This window comes from Falco punctatus (assembly GCF_963210335.1).
Source record: "Falco punctatus genome assembly, contig: scaffold_29, whole genome shotgun sequence".
NCBI classification, from domain to species: domain Eukaryota; kingdom Metazoa; phylum Chordata; class Aves; order Falconiformes; family Falconidae; genus Falco; species Falco punctatus.
In genome coordinates this window covers 1682609-1694626 of record NW_027660164.1, presented here as the reverse complement: position 1 = coordinate 1694626, position 12018 = coordinate 1682609, and positions in this window count along the sequence as shown.

Below are 12018 nucleotides of genomic sequence, written 5' to 3'. Positions count from 1 at the left end.
AGGGTCCAGAGAACATGTACCCACGTCCTTCTGCTGGCTTTAGGGCCAGACCAATGTGCCCCGGAGCTGACCGGGGCGGAGCTGAGCGCCCTGCATTCCTCACCTAGCAACCCCAACAATGCGCTGGTACCAACAGAGCTGCTGACCTCACACTGCCACCACGTCAGACTTAGATCAAAATTCACCACTCCAGCTTAGGGCAAGGGCATCACTGACGGCTGGCAAATGCTCTCCAGCCCCGTCAGCTGCTCCCGCCACCTCCCAAAGCAGCTGGATGCTGGATTGGCCTTTGGTTTTTGGTTTTGGATGGCTGGGTTTTTAGAGATACTAGTGAGAGATGAGAACTTCATAAGTGAAATGCCCCGTGATGCAGCTCAAATGAGCTCTGGCTAAAACTTACACTGTCTGACTGAATTTTAGAGGCACTAGAACTGTGCGCAGGACAAGAGCAGGTTTTGCAGTGTCTGTGACACCATAGCTGTACCATGCAGAGCAGCACATCTGCACCATACAGGCTAGAAACCATTAGATTCCTTCTAGAGCTGCTGCTGTGGCAGAGGACGTTCAAGCCTGTGTCTGTTGAAAGACACGATCTCAAACATCCTGTGCAACAGTAATAATTAACAATGCGCTTGATTTAGAGATGTGGTTGTGATTACTCATTTCAAAGGGCATTGCATCTCCACGTGGAGAAGCAAAGTTCTGTTCAGCCTGTCAGACACCGTTAACCAAGGAGTAAACATGTTGCTGCAGCATTCAGAGATTTCATGCTCAGTCGGCCTGGCTTGTAGCCAGGGAGCGCTGACCCCCTTCAGTTCCTCCTGCTGCACTGGGCCAAAATCTCGCAGCCTGCAAGACAGACAGGATCGTTGTGCAGCAGTGCCAGCCTTCACACGACAGCTGGCCAGTGGACTGGAACTAGCCAGGGAGGCTGTGCTGCACAGGTGGAAGTTAAAAAAAAAAAAGAATTCCTGAAGAAATTCAGCTTTTCTCCACATCAGACGGGCTTGGGTTGGGCTCCCTGATCTCCAAAAAAAGAATCCATTGTTGATCCCTTGGAGCAGCAAAGCCTTTCTGGTCTCTACAGCCCAGATTCTCACTCTGATTCTTTCACCCACCTCTCCAGAGCCAGCGGGAGCTGAGTCAGCCATTGGAGCCTGCCTGCGTGTAGCTTCCTCACCCGCCATACCCAGGGTAGCCCTAGAAAGGAGAGATGCGCTCCTGAGAGAGCCTGCAGTGAAAAGGGGAACAGTCTGAGCACGGATGTAGTGAAAACGTTCTCCCCGGTATTTCTGCATTGCTATTTGGCGTGTAGCCAGATGTCTGCTCTGACACACGTCAGAGAAAACCATCCAAATGCCTAAGCCAAGGCAGGGCTTACCTGCTTGGTGACCCGATTGCCTCTTCTAATGTTACTACCAAGTACATTTGATTGATTACTAGCATGCTGGAATGCCACATTGAGCGTTTTGCCTCTTTTTTTAGGCATAAAGCATGAATGCCAAGCAAATGGGCCAGAGGACCTGACCCGAGCTTGCATTGCTGAGAAGCCAGGAGGCTCCCTGGTCGTAGCTTTTGAAGCAAGTCCCTTGTAGATGTCATGCAGTGCCACAACTCTACAGGCATTCCATGTTTTAATAGATCAGTTATGTAAAGCAACCACTCTAGGCAAGGGTTTCACTAACTGCAGGGAAGCTGTCTGGTAGAATAAAGCACATTTTGGAGATGTAGCTCGTATGTACAAATGACCCTCAACAAATCAAATCTAAGGATTTCTCTTGGTTTATTAATATTTGCATTGGTTGTCCAGCAGCCCAATACTGACCCCAATGGATTAACGCTAAAGGTCTCCAAAAATGTTGGTCCAAAGCTGCAAAGTGTCAATGTATCATGGGATGAAAGGGGGGGGTGGGGGGGTGAGAACAAACTGGTTCCTGTTCTTAATTTTCTTTGTTGTAAAAAGCAAAATTCAGTCAGTCTTTTTGAGGCTGCTGGTCAAATGGCCAAACTCAGAAACAGTTTCCCCTGTAACCACTTTATACAAAACTGAAAACCTGTAGTGAAAGTTAGGCTAAAACAACCTGTTGGCACAAAAACTGGGTTAAATTCTTAGTGCTAGCAGTTGCAGAGCAGTACTAATAAAGGCTAATCCTGAAGTGAAACAGACATAAAATAGACACATTTTTCTGGAGAAATAGTCCTAATCCACTCTTGTAAACTCACGGTGCAGTAATAATATATAAAGGTTCACTTGTTCTAGAGGTTCAATGTTCTTGTTATGAAGTGCCTTGAGTTCTCCTTCAGCCTGAGGGATTCTATCAACTACTTTTCTGTTGACATAGTTTAATTTAGAACTACCTTCGTTTCTCTAATACACACTTACTAGCGGGTCAGATGCTTCTGGGGCTTCTACAAATACAGATACTTCTATCAGAGTGCTCCAGTTCTATGGGTAGTACAGTGAAAAGAAACCACATCTCAAAAAGTGGTATTCTCAGCCTCAGGCTTTGGTCACTTGGTCCATTTGTTCATAATCACTATTGATCTAACTTGGTAGAACCAATCAGCCTGACTAATATGGCTCGATCTGGGCTTTTTGTCTGTTAGCTTCTTTACTTCTGTAGAAATGCATGGAAATATCACCTAGACAGTCTGACCTGAAATTGAAATGCCTTTTGTATGGGGGGTAGAGAACATTCCTGTGCCAGCTCCAGAGATCTTAAAAGGCTTCCACGTTTCACCGGTGGTTGCTTAAAGCTGTTTCCTTTGTGCGGTGTGTACATGGGAGTTGCATAGTTTTCCTCTATGTCTGTAGAGAAGAAGAAAAAAGAAAAAAACAAAACAAACCCCTTAGCCTCCCGTGCGTTACTGGGATATGTTCTGTGCGTGCCAAATTCAAGTAGCCTAAATAAATGGGCTTTCCCTTCCCTGGGTCAGTGAGTGATTCCTCTGCAGCCTGCGGATTAGCCCTCCTGCAGCGGGGCCAGCGCTGCCGGCTGAGCGTGCCAGTGCCCCGCGTCAGCCGGGGGCTCGGGAGGCTGGTAAGTGCCTGCTGCAGCTGCTGCACGGGAGAAAGGATGGGGGTACGGGGCGGGGGGAGCAGGCTGGAAGTAAGAGCTGGTGGAGGTGGATGGAGCGGGGCGCGGGGAAGCAGGTTCACCTGCCTGCTGAGTGACGGCCAGCCTGCCGCGGGCTCTAGCTCCCTGGCAGCGCCTGCTCTCGGCCCGGGGGGCTTCAGACCCAAACGTCCACGCCTTGGGGAGCTTCCTGGGAAACTTGTTGCAGTCCGAGCAGGAGAAACCCTGCACATGTCAGTCACTTCCCCTGTGAGAACGGGGGGGGGGGGGCTTTCTCTGGCCGGCCGCTGGAGCCCAGGCGCTTCCAGGCTGCCCCCTCCCCTGAGCTCTGGGCAGCTGTGTGGGGACAGAGCGGCACTGTCCCCACCGCTCCCGGCACAGCAGCGGGCTGCGCTGGCTTAGCCGCAGGGCCAGGGAAATGATGGTTCGTGACCTCTCGCAGCATGTGCCCTCTCTGGCCACACTGCGCGGTTCAAACCTTGAATTCAAAGGCAGGCGGTGATGGACTGCTCTGACTTGTCACCCACACAGGTCACAGCGTTGGGAGCACAAGGGTTTCCGATGCAAAGAGACCCACCAGAGCGAAGCTTTGTGACTTTCAAGAAAAGCAAAGTGGCCTGGTTTGAGCTGGGGCTTTTCGCTTGTGTTTCAGTCAGCTCTGAGCTCACCCAAAAGCGGCTCGTCGTCGTCCTCATCAAGGGCTCCTCCTTGCCGAGGTGTCTGCAGGACCGGTCTCTGTCCAAAGTCCAGGTTGAGAAGGAAAAGTGGTGACACAGCGGGACTGGTGCTACCTGACAAACAACGGGAACTCTGAACAGTGAATGCTGTACCACTTATCTAAAGGATGACACACCTATGTTTAGTTAAAAGTCGGGAGATGTCCAAGGACCCTTATTGCCACATGACGGATGCACAGACTGCTAAGTCCTTGGGTTGGTTATCTTAAGAAGGGACATTCTGTCTTAGATTCCTGTTGTACATGCAACGTGGTGAAGACAAAGACTTTAAACATGGCCGTTGATGAATAGAGTCTGTGCAGAGACAACTCCTCAAGGACAATTGCGCAGGCACGAGATACGTAAATGAATTCTCAGAATTGTAATGAATATGTAAGCAATTTCTTGGAAAACTAATGAATAGGTCTGAGTAGCTTGTATAAAGGGGGGACTGAAAAGTCCCCTCAGGGTGCATGACTTTGGTGGAGCAATCCCCCATGCACCCAGCGCTGCCGAATAAAGATAACCTCCGCTCGCCTGCATACTGCTGACTGATTCTTCAAATCACCCTCTCCTGACGAAGGGCACATTAACTTAATGAAAAGGAAAACACCAACTGCACGGAGATCACTAAAATCACCTAGAAAAGGGAGTAGTAGCAAACCCCAAGTTCCTACTTTTCTTTTCTAGGTGGCCATTTCCTACAAAAGTAACTGCTTCTTCCAGTCTGCTTTTCTTTCTGGTTTTGAAGATGCATTTTGCCTCAGTATTGACAAGGAAATCACAGGAATTTGGATGGGGTTTATTTTTCTTTTTTTTTTCCTTTTCTTTTTTTTAGAGCAGGCAATAAATTTGAACCTCCATCATGAGCTTAGTGTTTTCTAAGAAGAAATTTTCTTCACTTTTTGAGAAGCAGTGGACTACTCACTATGGCTTTCACCACTGAGGAAACTACTTCAACTACTACAATATTAGAAAACCTAAGACACTTACATAGTACTACAAATAAGAATTAAAGATTATTTCCTTAGCTTACCCTTTCATTGGCATTTTAATAATTTTGAGCTCTCCCCAGATGAAAAATTCTTTTTGTCTTCGTGTTTTCATTCTCCATTTTCAGTCATACTTCCTTACAGTAATCTTTTGTTTCATTTGCCGATTAGTGATGTTATTTAATTTATCCACACATTCCTGTTTTGCCACCGCCTGCACTTTTGAACATCTTTGTTTGCTTTTTTCTTCTCAACCTATAAAAACAAAGTTAAGCTTCATGTATTTCTTAGTATTTCTAGAAGACAGAAACACCACATCCAAGATTGATTAATTCAGGGTTTACCTCTGAAATAATATAAAATGAAATCTTTTTTGTAATTCATAGAGAAGCATTTTCACAAAATTACACTACAAAATGTATTATGTCATTGGGGGTTCTTCAAATTCACTCATCATGAAAGACAACAAAAATACAGCCCTTAGAAAGAAAACAATAGTGTCTCTTAAAACATGAACAACAAAAAAGTGAAAGCATTACTGATGGACAGAGTTAGAAGGACTGCACAATGTTCGTTGTAACACCACCAGAAAAAAATCAAGTGGAACTGTGCTGGGCTACTGCTTCCTGAACAAGGGGAGGAAAGAAAAAAAGATCCCAAACCCACAAACACAAATGGTTTCACAGGAAAGAGGAATTTTAGTGAAAGGCAATGAAGACACACCACGCAGATATCACAGCACATGAATTATTAGTCAAGACCCTGTTCAGAAGCTATTTTCATTCTTTGATTCAGAATCAGAACCGACATATTTATATGGATTTCTTTTTACGGCAACGAAGTGATAACTACTTGCACTGGAACCGAGTGCCACCTGCTGTTAAACTGGAACAATAATGCATTCCGTTTTCCAAAAATGGGGGAAAAGACAACTCTCCACTGCTCTCTTTATTCACAAGTCACCTATTTCCATTAGAACAAAACCCAATTTGTAGGAAGCATCTTCCCTTCGTGACCAATAGCTAAAGTGAACAGGACCGTTGATCCGGAGGGAGACTAAAGAGTAGCAGGTGAACCACCTCTTTTAGCAGCTGTACCTTCTCTTTCTCCAAAGCCAGGAATACTATTTGCAGCATTCCTACCCTACCCTTAAATCTTCCCGTATCTTGGTTTAGTTCTTCATCAAGATTCCTTTTCAGCATGACGTATGATTGCTGAGCATTTGCAAAAAGACTTTCCATTTCTGTTTCTCCTATTTTGCTGTCGATAAAGCAGTCCCTGGGAAAATCATCACTAAATCCAGAGTCTTTTCCAAGTTCCCTCTCTGTTACAAAAAGTGCATTTTCATCACGTGTAGAAACTGGTCTTATTTTAGGAATCATATTAGAAATGTCATCCAAAAGACTTGTTTTAAAGCTGTATCTCGGGGAGTATTCACAACGTCCCACTGCATTACTACTACTTCCAGTTTCATTCTCTTCCATTTCCATAGGAGGCTTTTTTTTTCTCTCTGCATTTGCTAGAGGCACCTTTGTATCATTGATATTATTTGTGCAATCTCCTTCACCTGTACTCCAGGTATCTTCTGTGTTTGCATTTCACTTATCTTGATCAGAAAGGACACCAAGACTTGGATTACAGTTTCCATTTTGGGTACTTTTCCACCTAGCATAAGTTTAATGTCTCCAAATTCACCTTTACTTTCTAAGCTGTTACTTGATTCTGTTGCATGAGATGAAACAGCATGAGAACTCTTCAGCTCAGCACTGAAGCCATCTTCTGACATTTCTTCCACAAGGGAAGGAGTTTTCCCAGTTTCATTAATTTCACCAAGCAGCTGCTTTAGTTCTGCTGTAACGTTTTTAAAACTTGTTTTCAATTCCCTCTTCTCATTTTCAACCCACATTCTTGCATCTCTTTCTTTCCAAGGTTTTGGACTTAGAACTGCTTGTCAGCGCTGTGCAATTCCTCATTTTCTGCTGTGAAATTTCTGATGTGAAATTTCTGCCTTATCAGTGTGATTTTCATGTGCTGTTTTTTCTATCAAGTTGATAGTTTCTACAATACATTTATCCTTAAGTAAACAGGTACAGACAGAAAGATTATCAAGAAAAAAAAAATTACAGTTGATGTATGCAATTTCTGTTGCAAACTCATCCTATAATAGAAATAAGGCATTTTGAAAGCCATTTTTATAAGAAAAATCAAGGGACACCCTAGGCATTAGGGTTGCTTTTACCTTTTAGCCTGCTTGCTTTCTGTAACTGCCGGCGCTTGTCACAGAGCATGTTTATTTTTCATGTTTTATTGCTTTAATACCGTTTTTCATTAAAACTGCCAACATTTTTCTCACCCACCCTCCTCCCTCCATCGTGCTCTGCCGTCTGGCATTGTACAGTCCCCGGCCACCTAAGCTAACCCAACGGGAATGAACATGACAAGCTTCTTACCGTTCACCACACAGAGAACTGGCTAAGGGAGGATTATTTCTTCACCCGAGCTTCAGAAATAATGAATTCCACTCCAAGGTGCAAAGGAAAGGATTTATTAGGGAAACCTGCCTGCTCCTGCCCTCATCCCAGGAATCAGGAACCCAAGCTCGCAGGAAAACCGCACCACGCCTTAACCCTACCCAGCCCCCTCAAGTCCCTGTCCCCACGCTCTGTTTCTCAACAGCTCCCACTGCTTCTGCCCCGTGTCACAGTCCTGCCCACACGCCCCTTCCCCTCGTGGTGCCTCCTGAAGAGGGCCTGCAGCCTTGGTGTCCCAGCGGGCTGAGACCGTCACGCTCCTCGCGCTCCTCTTGTCAGCCAGGCCCTGTTCTCCCGCGGCAAAGACCCCTCTGCTCACAAGAGGGAAGGAGCACCTCAGCCAGACACCACCTGTCTCACCCTCCCCCTTCCCAAGCTCACTGGCCAACTACTACCACCTTGCAACAGGCTTAAGTCCTGCGCTTTGCCTGCTAGAATTAGGCATGTCCCTCTCTCGTGATGCCCGGCTGTGGGGTGGAAATCATTTGCTACGCTGTCCCTTCGGGTGTTCCAGAGGACGCCAGACCCCGCTGTGCAGCCCTGCCCCGCACACCCAACACAAGCAGGACGCCTGCCTTATTCCCCTCTAGGATACCCTCCGAGAAAACCCTTTTCAAACACTTCACGTGGCCAAACAAGAGCACATTTTGCAGAGGCTTGGGAAGCATCAGAAAGGTCACCACATTTCAAGGCGTTCTCTTTGATCTTTGTCTTACAAAGAGGAAGACCGGCATGTTTCATCAAACAGATCAGCGTATTATAGACAAATCTCCCTCTTCACTTGAACATGCGTTTTGCACAGGCAAAAAAACCCGCATTTGCCTGCACTGCTTCTCAGCAGTGCACAAGCGGAAAAACACCCCTCAAAAATTAAGCAAACCAACTGAAAACAAATCAGTGTAACAGCAAGCATCCGACATAGTGACAAGGATTTTACCCCACCATAAGACGACTGTATCCAACTCTCCTTCAGACTGTAACGCAGCCTTCACCTACAGGACTCTCTCTTCAGCAATATTCACAGACTGGTAAGTTTTCTTTACCTTAGTGTATAATACAACTTACTGAATCAGACTGTAATCCAAAATATTTGGGCTTACATACCTGCACCCCATAATATTCAATGGCATCCTTCACATCGTCTTTTTACAGCTGATGATGACATATGAAAAGTAGACCCCGAGTTCTCACCTGCAGTGAAAACCCACACATTTTTATAACCAGCATGACTTAATACTACTTATTTACACCTAGAGTGCATCTTGAATCATCCTACTTGTGACAAAAATCTTAACATAAAATAAATCCCCTCAAATTTGTGCACTCCGAGACAAAATTATCATAATACAGATTTAAGATGCATCTGGGTGAATCCCTTTCTTCCAAGGCATTCTACTTTTTAATGTATAAGGGAAATTTGCTGAAAATCACTACATATGGGCACAAAGAGGCCATTCCTGTTTCTTAAACATGCACAACGTCTCTCTCTCATACGTAGATATACACCTCTGTATCTCTGACACACAGTAAGCCACACAGTATTCCTCCAGCAATTTCAGTTTCTCTATGTGTTGCGCACAGAAAATCATGAACAACAAAGTCACAGGCTTGAAATCTTGAAGACCCCAGTTTTATTCCTTGCACGACACAAATGTGTCTCTAGACATGGATCTAGACAGAGTATTTCAGTCAAACTGCTGCCCCATCTGTTCCAGAAGACATGGACGGGCCACTGAATGAAAGACAGGCTTGTGAAATGTGGAGAAATAACCCATGATCCGGATGTTTTTACTGTTGAAAACTGGATTCCATCCTCGCCTCTCTCAGAATTTCTACGTAATACTGGACAGGTCACAAACTCCTCGGAAGCAGGCACTCACTCAGTCTGGGCTCCCCATTATGGGGTGCCTACCTTGAATCTCTGTTATATCTGAGAACTGGACTCCAGATAGTTCCAGACACAACTGAGAAGCAGCAACTCATTGTATTGTTTGTGTGGAAGGCACACTGAACGTTTTGAAGGAACAAGTATTCAGAAAGAAACAAGTCCCAGCAGGTCAAGTATGGCATCTAAAACCAGAGATGGATTCTTTTCACCTTAATCACTCTGCATCTCCTTTCCTGCTCCATAATCCTACGGCTTCTACCTAATAGCCTTTCAATACACAAAGCTTCGCTGCTGGAGAGGGACACAACATTCTTCCCACAAGAAAAGCGAGCAAGACAGGAAGAACATAGACAAAATCATAAAAGTACAAAAGGGTCCACTATTTATGAGTCACAAGGCCAACCTCACTCTTGGCATTTTCTCCTGTAGGTGACTCCTTTTACAAACTTTCATTTTCTATGTGCTACTCCTAGAAGCCTCTCCACCCACGTACAGCAGCGGGTGGTCAGTCGGTCAGACAGACGGGGCTGCTCCTACTCTCCTTCCATGAAGGTACGCTTACCAGACTTCTTCTGTCACTTCACCAATGTTCACTCAGGTCACAAACAGAAAAATGCAGGCAGCTTCCTACCATGCAATTTGATACGCGCCATCACTCCCATCATGTAACATGGGCACCACAATTTTGCTTAGAAGATAGACTTCAATATTTTGTGGATGCAGGAGAGCTGTGACACCTCTCCTGTCTGCACAACACAGACTGAATAAGCTTTTCTGGTCAACTGTATCTGCCTGAAAACGGGATAAAAGCAGACCTGCGAGCACCCAGAGTTTTGTACTGCCCTTCTAAGGATGCAAGTCACATTCTCTGTTCAGAGTACGTAGGTGTCTTCATCTTTTGGATTCTGTTTCAGAGTGCAGTCACTTCAAAATTAGGTGCCATGCTGCTAGAATGAAAAGCAACCCTAACTCCTGTTCAGCCTTGCCAATCACGGTCAACAGGAAAGATTTCCGCAGCAGCTATTTGAGTCTGATGTCTCCCTTTTTAGGTAAGATTTTAATAACATTGGAGCCCCTAAGAATCCTTTTCCATAGGGTTTAATCAATCTTGACATTTCTGTATGATGGGTACAGAACAAGGAAGAAGCAGGAGAGATGAAAGGCTACAGTGTTCTTCTACCTGCAAAATTCCAGTTCTCATCGCGTCGGTAACTCGAGTCAGTAATTATTTTTCCAACCACTGGAAAAATAACTCAAAAAACATCAACTAAAAAGCTAAGGACTTCTCCCATTAGCTGTTGCAAGTAAAATTTCTTCTTTTCTTGGAGCAGTAATTCATGAGTCTATTTTCTGTGTTATTGGCTTCTGTCAACACTGTGAAAGAGGATGACTCCTCATTGTCAAGAGTTCTTCACTTTTAGCACAGGGAGAAATTCTTAGTTAAAACACTGGAAGAACCCTACTCCAAGGCTTCTGAAGAGCCCGTCATTCAAAAAAATGTATATAAAAAATTCACAGGGTAAACCAGATTCCAGTATTTTTGCCTGTCATTCCCCCACCTTTTACTCTGTCTGCTCTCTAGCTAGCATTGAAAGATGACTTCTAGTCATCGTAGTTCTTTCCAATTAGTCTTTACCTCTCCACTCTATTCTGAGACTTCCCTCCTCATAAATTGTACATAATGTACATAACGACTTTTTGCAGATTACAGTGGACAGCAGCTACTTTGCTATACAGAAAACATGAGAACACCGCTATTTTATTTTGACTCAAAAATAATTTTAAGAATGTATTCCTATGAGTCAGTAACAAAGTAAATAGAATAGGAAATTCCATCTCTCATTGGATATTTAATTATGCAAGATACTGTACCTGTTCTCCAGATTTATGAAATCAAGTTGTCAAGGATGGCATTCAACCCCTTTAGAGTCAGAAGTATTTGTGCTGCAGGAATCACGATGCTTTGCTGAAGCAACCTAAATTCCTTAAACCCAAATCCAAACATAAAATGTTTGAAAGACAGAAATTTTTATATCTACTTCTTAGCACCTGACCTTCAAGATAACATATGGGTAAAAACCAGCATGATGCAAATGAATAAAGCCACACAGGAAAACAGCTGACATGAAACGAGCCATGAAAAGGCAACCTTTCCTTTCTGTGTTTGTAAAATTGTAACGTACTGGTCCATTATGGGGCTACACTCCACATTACTGTGGAATACAGACATAACCAAAACTCATGTTTTAACTGAACAACCTCTAACAAATATCTGTGTGTCTTACCAGAACACTGTCACTGCAAAATAAAGGGCAAAAGGGGACCTGTTGCTTACCCATTGCAAACACATGAAAGGGAGAAGAGCGAGAGGAGAAGGAGGGAGATACTTCTAGAGAGAAGTTGCATCTCTATTATTGTCAAAAGAACAACAACACTTTTTTTTTCTTCCCCTAAAGCGAAGATGCCAAAGAACTTGGAACTATTTGTATTCTATACTTAGAAGTTACAAGTCCACTTACTTGTCTACATATCTGTTCACCTCTCTCTGGTTTATATTGTCAATAGCCAATTGTAGAAACTCTAAAACCTGAGTGGCAAATTGTTTCTCATCTGATTAACAAGTGTGATTAATACAAAATACAACACAAATTATCAAATATGCAAATTGATAAACATTAGAACAAAGACATTAAAAACCCATTAAGGTTGCATATCCTCTCTCCAATACATAGCCGACCAGCTAGCCGCCTCAACTTTAGCCTTGTTTCTGAAGAAAAGAGAATTCCTGAAACACGCTGACACTAATTTCCTCCC